The sequence below is a fragment of the Chlorocebus sabaeus genome, chromosome 2, assembly GCF_047675955.1.
Source record: "Chlorocebus sabaeus isolate Y175 chromosome 2, mChlSab1.0.hap1, whole genome shotgun sequence".
Lineage (NCBI taxonomy): Eukaryota > Metazoa > Chordata > Mammalia > Primates > Cercopithecidae > Chlorocebus > Chlorocebus sabaeus.
Genome location: NC_132905.1, coordinates 57661364 through 57668049, shown reverse-complemented (window position 1 = coordinate 57668049; position 6686 = coordinate 57661364). Strand labels below are relative to the sequence as shown.

General features: G+C 46.5%; 1 pseudogene; it reads right to left on the bottom strand.

Annotated features, from left to right (window-relative positions):
• Positions 1–1191: 1191 nt before the first annotated feature.
• Positions 1192–6686, bottom strand: part of LOC140709519 (protein NDRG3-like) — a 29472-nt pseudogene continuing 23977 nt past the window's right edge.

The window sequence follows — 6686 nt, the reverse complement described above, 5'->3', positions numbered from 1 at the left end:
CGGTCCATGTCATTTTTTACGAGTGCCTCTCGCAGATGTAGCAATCCACATGTACTTTTGCTGGCACTTGCCCCTGGGTCATTGAAAACTCATCTGAGATGGTGGTCTCCTGAAATGATTATTATTATTTTTTTGAGACAGAGTCTCACTCTTGTTGCCCAGGCTGGAGTGCAATGGTGCAATCTTGGCTCACTGCAACCTCCACCTCGTGGGTTCAAGTGATTCTCCTGCCTCAGCCTCCCAAGTAGATGGGATTACAGGCACATGCTACCATGCTCAGCTAATTTTTTTTTTTTTTTTTTTGTACTTTTAGTAGAGATGGGGTTTCATCATATTGGTCAGGCTGGTCTTGAACTCCTGAACTCCAGTGATCTGCCCGCCTCGGCCTCCCAAAGTGCTGGGATTACAGGTGTGAGCCACCACACCTGGCTTTTTTTTTTTTTTTTTTTTGAGACACAGTCTCGCTCTGTAGCCCAGGCTAGAGTGCAGTGGTGTGATCTTAGCTCACGGCAACCTCCAGCTCCTAGGTTCAAGTGATTCTCCTGCCTCAGCCTTCCAAGTAGCTGGGATTACAGGCACGCACCACCATGTCCGGCTAATTTTTGTATTTTTAGTAGAAACAGGGCTTCACCATGTTGGCCTGGCTGGTCTTTAACTCCTGTCCTCAGGTGATCCGCCCACCTCAGCCTCCCAGAGTGCTGGGATTACAGGTGTGAGCCCCTGCACCCGGTCTGAAATTATTCTTGATGGGTACAAATATAGCTATTTCTGGAGAAACACAGGCTGGTCTCTTAGAGGAACCCAGACAAGTGGTTGCAGATTATTAAATGAGAAGTGAGACTCAGCAATCCCACACAGGTGGTAGAGCTGTGACGTGGACCACCTTCTCAAGACCTCAGCATCTCCATCACAAACAATACTGTCAGGCTTCTCACGATTTTTGGCTTCAGGGAAATATAGACACATCAGATAGAATTCTGCATAATTCCCTAGGATTTGATCCTGGCTAGAGTTATTGGCTGTATGACTTTGGGCAAATGATTTATCATCAGGCTTCATTTCCTCCTATAAATGGACAGTGTTGCTTGGTGGATAAGCAATCATATGTGAAAATGCCAACACAGAACCAGTATACAGCAACTCGTCCCACCCTGAACCCCAGTGAATGGCTTGAAAGAAATACCACCAGCAATCAGGTAACAATGAGACATATACAGCTTTATTTAATAATCTGTAAAAAGTCGTACTCTGGCAGAGTGATGCATTCCTTATCTCAGCAGAAAGCAAACAGTGTGTCTGAAAAGCCCCTTCCCAAGGTTTGGAACTGTGTAACCCTGAGCTTACATCTCAACGTTCCCAAGAGCTGGGCTCTTGCTATGTGGCAGTCGGTCTCCACAGTTCTCTCACCCTCCAGCAATACTCTCTGTCTTGCTGTGACTTCCTCACTTAACAGTAGACAGGAGGCTGAAAACAACTTTACCTGGACAGGGCTGCCCCTACAGAGTGGCCCTTTCCCTCCTACAAAAGGGAGTTCATAGGATTAACAATCTTTCTGATGGCTGGGCAAAATGACTCATGCCTATAATCCCAGCACTTTGGGAGGCTGAAGCGGGCAGATCACTTGAGGTCAGGAGTTCCAGACCAGCCTGGCCAACATGGTGATATTCCATCTCTACTAAAAATACGTAACTTAGCTGGGCATGGTGGCAGGTGCCTGTAGTCCTAGCTACTCGGGAGGCTGAGGCAGGAGAATCGCTTGAACCCAGGGGGCAGAGGGTGAGCCAAGTTTGCGCCATTGCACTCCAGCCTGGGTGACAGAACGAGACTCTGTCTCCAAAAAAAAAAAAAAAAAAAAAAAAAAATAGATTCTGAGAAATGGGTTCTGTATCAATTTAATTTGGCTTCCATTACATCTACTGAAATCAAGGCCATACTTATTAAACATGATACTATGTTAATGGTTGTTCCTCTCTCCCCACCCATTTCTCCACCATCTACATGCTTTTTAGGCCATACCTCTCCCCTCTCTGGGAACTGAGGAATGGAGACACTCTCCGTCATAGACCTAAGAGGCACTTCTTGTGGATATGTGGATGTCCAGTATCAGATACTGCAGCGACAGCAGTTTTGCTCTTCAGAGCAGAGGCCTGGCATTTTGTTTCCACCTTCCTGTGCTAAGAGAGTCCAGTAATTAAGCCACATTCACTCCTTGGAAAAAACTCTTATGTTGTATCGGAACCTCACCGATGGTTCATGGGCTTCCAGCAGAATATATTCCTCCCTTTTATTTATAGAAGAGTATACAGAAATTCATTTGGACAGAAGGAGTCTCTCTATGTAATAGGCACCCTTCTACTATTGCTCACAATCAATCAATGGTCCAGATGGCAATTATGATTTTCCACATTCCTCAGAGCTGCTCTCTCCTGAAATCACTCTGCAAATTTTGTTGACCAATTTGCAAACAAAAGAGAACGCAGTGGCCTACCCAACCTAGAAATCTATTCTGCCTAATTCCCTTAAAAACACCATTGAGAATGCAAAATAAGTCCCTTGTTTGTTTTTTTGCAGCAGCACTACAAGAAAGCGTGTCTAAAACCACAGAACTATGCACACACAAACAGAGACACACGTGCTCGCACACACATAGAGTTGGGATCAAAGAATCTTATCCGATACATAGTTGGGGGAGCACGGGAAAAAGCTGGCAAGAGAGGATATGGAGAGATCTGATCAGCTAAAGATGTTGGAATGTTACAGTATGGCATGGAAGTGGTTCTTGGGCTATACAAAAAAGGGGGTGGGCAGGCAGAGAGAATGATAAATCCAGGCTACTAGAGAGAGGTTCAGTGGCCATGCATGAATTAAAGATAGTAGAGGCCAGTTTAGTTGGATGAAATGTTATATTATGGAGTGGTCATTTGAAGAAGGATGCACTTGCAACGGTCCAGGGGAGGAGCATCTGCTTAGCAGGACACCTCCATGGTCTAGTGTCTGTCCAGGACATCAGGGGACTCACAGGATTCTTGAGTTCCATATGTCTGATTGCTGGTGACAGACTGGCTGAAGGGACTTTCTCCAGAGCCGAGGGTACTCGAGGTTGAGTGGGTTCGTGATCGGGCGAGTCGAGTCACGCCGGCCAATGGTACTGTAACAGAGAACCAAGGGGACTAGAAGATGAAGCCCTAGTTAAGCCCAGCTAACCTAGGAGTCTCACCAAAGGCTTTATGTTTAGCTTTTCTGACTCATTTACAATGACACCCAGGACAAGATATAGCCATCCCCATTTGGTATTATTTGCTCTAGGTGAGTGGTGATATGTGAGGCCACTTTAATCCTTTAGATCTGGTTGGAATCTCAGCTGATTGTAGTCACCACAGAACAAGGGGAAACCCTAAGTCCAGAGTATGGCCTCTTAGCTATGCCCACACCATTCAGACAGTGACAGAATGGAGGCTTTGGGAACCCAAACAGGTAACCAAAACCTACAGTGCATGCAAGACTAAACCAAAAGAAAAGAAAGACAAACACACAAGTATGAAGGTGTTTCACAAACACAGTGCAAGCCCGATACAACGAGACTACCATCCGTGTCCACAGGCTACCTTGCTACCAGGGAGGAGATGTGTAGGACAGTGCAGGTGAAGGGCAGGGCAGGTTGGCTTGGAGCTGACCTCGACACAGGGATGAGGTACAGGTTGCCAGGGATGGAGGAGCTCTGGGGGTAGGTGTTAAACTCAGACTCCTATTCTGCCACTGCTTGACTCTAAGGTCCTTCCAGCTTGGCTGGGACTGGGCCTTACCTGGCATATAGCCTCCCTGCCTATCTTCCTGGGCAGCAGCCACTCCCCTAGCTGTATTTCAATGCTGGGGTCAGAAGGTGCTATCATCTGCAGAGTTCTCTGGGCATAGGCTCTGACCCTCCTATTTAGAGCCAAGGCTGTCCTTGGATTCCTATGTCTGGAGGTTAATTCAAGGATTAGTAGGTGGCGGTGGAAGATGTGCCCTGCCTATCAAGTTTCAGCTGCTGCTGTGACCCTGGATTTAGGATGACAAGAGGAGGCCTGCCCCTTACAACCAGATCCTTTCTTCCTCCTGAGAGACCAGGGCTGGACCTGCAGGCTAAATCTCTTGGGGTGTACTGAGCCACGTTCTATTGGGCTCTCACTGCACAGGAAGACTGCGGACATGCTGCAGGCAGCCAGTGCAGCCAGGAGAGACTGGAAGGCGGGGCGGGGCCAGCACAGAGGAAGGTACCTGACTCGGTGCTCAGGTGACTGAGCTGCACATATGGGACTGGAAGCAGGATGGACACAGGAAAAGGCAGGTTAGTGATCCGAGAGTGCCAAGTGGCAACCTCAGCTGCCTGGTAGACATGACAGAATACTCTAAGCCAGGGATAAAGTTTTATTTTAAGCTCCCAGAGAGGAGGTGAGGCTGACAGATACTTGAATAACATCTCAAATGTTACTTTCCCCAACTAGACAAAGGCAATTGTTTTCCTCTCGCCTATAAACAGTCATCTTGCTTTGGATCAGAAGTGGGCTGGAAGATCAGCTATTTCATAGGAAAAGGATAAGAATGGGATAGGAGAGGGGCTCCTGCTCCTCCCAGTGAGCCACAAGGCTGTGGGTGTGGGCTCGGTTGGTAGCGGCTCACAGGCAAGGATGACACAGCCACTTAAGACAAGACATACATGGTCTGCCTGGCAGGTACAGGGCTGCACCCAGGGCCCAGCTGCCCAGAGCAGCTGACCAGGCAGCTCTCCAATGACCATTATCCACACTAATACCAAAGACAGGAGAAAAATCACCTTACTGGGTAAGGAGCTCTGTACCTGGGTGAAAGAGTTTTTCTTAAAACTCCAAGAAAGGAGCAAGTGTAGATAATTCTATGACCATGAGAAAGCTCAGGGGTCTTACAACACAAAAGACCAAGACAATGGCGTATGGTATGGACACACCCTTGGACTTGCTCTAAAACACTCTCCAAGTTCATCTCCTGGAGTGGAGGAGACTTTCCCAAGGATACTGCCCTTTTCTCCTGCGTCTCTGTTTCATTTCTCTTGGTCAGGAGTTATTAACCAGCTGAGTTTAAATGCAAATCATAATTTCAGATTCACACCTAGGACAGCCTAAGCTACAGGGGTTCAAAATTGGGCTTTGGAGTCAGACTGCCAGGGTTTGAATCATGGCCCTGCAGCTGAATTTTTACCCTTGGCAATGTGCTTAGTCTCTCTGAGCCTTAGTTTCTTCTTCTATAAAATGGCACTAATAACAGAATGACCTCTTAGATTAAGAATATACAGGCTGGGTGTGGTGGCTCACGCCTGTAATCCCAGCACTTTGGGAAGCGGAGGCAGGCAGATCACGAGGTCAAGAGATCAAGACCATCCTGGCCAACATGGTGAAACTCTGTCTCTCCTAAAAATACAAAAATTAGCCGGGCATGATGGCATGTGCCTGTAGTCCCAGCTACTTGGGTGGCTGAGGCAAGAGATCAAGACCATCCTGGCCAACATGGTGAAACTCTGTCTCTCCTAAAAATACAAAAATTAGCCAGGCATGGTGGCATGTGCCTGTAGTCCCAGCTACTTGGGAGGCTGAGGCAGGAGAATTGCTTGAACCCAGAAGGCAGAGGCTGCAGTGAGCCGAGATCACACCACTGCACTCCAGCCTGGCGAGAGTGACACTCCATCTCAAAAAAAAACAAAACAAAAAAAAAAACAAAAAAAAAAAAAACAAAAGAATATATAGTGCCTGAAAAAAGTAAGTGCTGAGTGTTAGCTTCTCATAAATATGGACAAATCAATGTTCCATAACCATTTCAGTTTCTACTTTGCTTAAGGCTAGCTGCCACAGAGGTTATATCTCAGGAATTGTGGGCTCCCAGATGTGAAACTGGCCCCCAATAATCCTAAATTGTTGCTAGATAGAAAGTTGTATACTACTCACTGTAGCCCATTCCCTGCAAAAAGTACTTGAAGTCCTTGGCGAGCTTCCCAGGCTGGGGGGATAAAACAAGAGGGCATTAATCTTCGCACAGACAGAGAGGCAGAATTAAATGGGTGTTTAAAAAAAAATTTCCTTACCTGAACTACCTGGGGCAGTCCCCCACAGTCTGCCATCTAGAAAAGGAAAAATATGCAAGTCAGCTGGGACTGACCCTTAAGAGAATTGCTCTGAACACCCCAAGGCCTTTCAAACGGAACAAGATCGAATTCTAGGTTTTAATGTTTAACTGCAAGTTTACATCTTAATGCACCTACATACAAACATTTATAACCTTGGATGAAAATCTGGTATCATTATTACATACTTATGTATCAATAAGACTGAAGCCCTGACTTTCACGCCCATGGTGGGAATTTTCTGTCGAGGTGATAGTGAAGTTAACCACTATTCTCAACCATGAAAAGCACCTGAAGAATGTTCCTTTCAGAGCCCTCGAACAGTGTGACCCTAACTTCTCTGTGCATCGTGCTTTCCAAGTCCCATTTCAACTCTACATTATCTTTCCTCCATGAGTGAGGACACTCAGCCATCAAGAGCTGATACTGATTCAGCCGGCTCGCTCAGTCAGTTACTTTCCTCTAATAGCTGGGTTTGGTAATGCTGCTTTTCACTTCATAAACATTTACAGCTGGTTATTCTCATGCGTGCAAGGATTTCTAGGATATGGCTTCG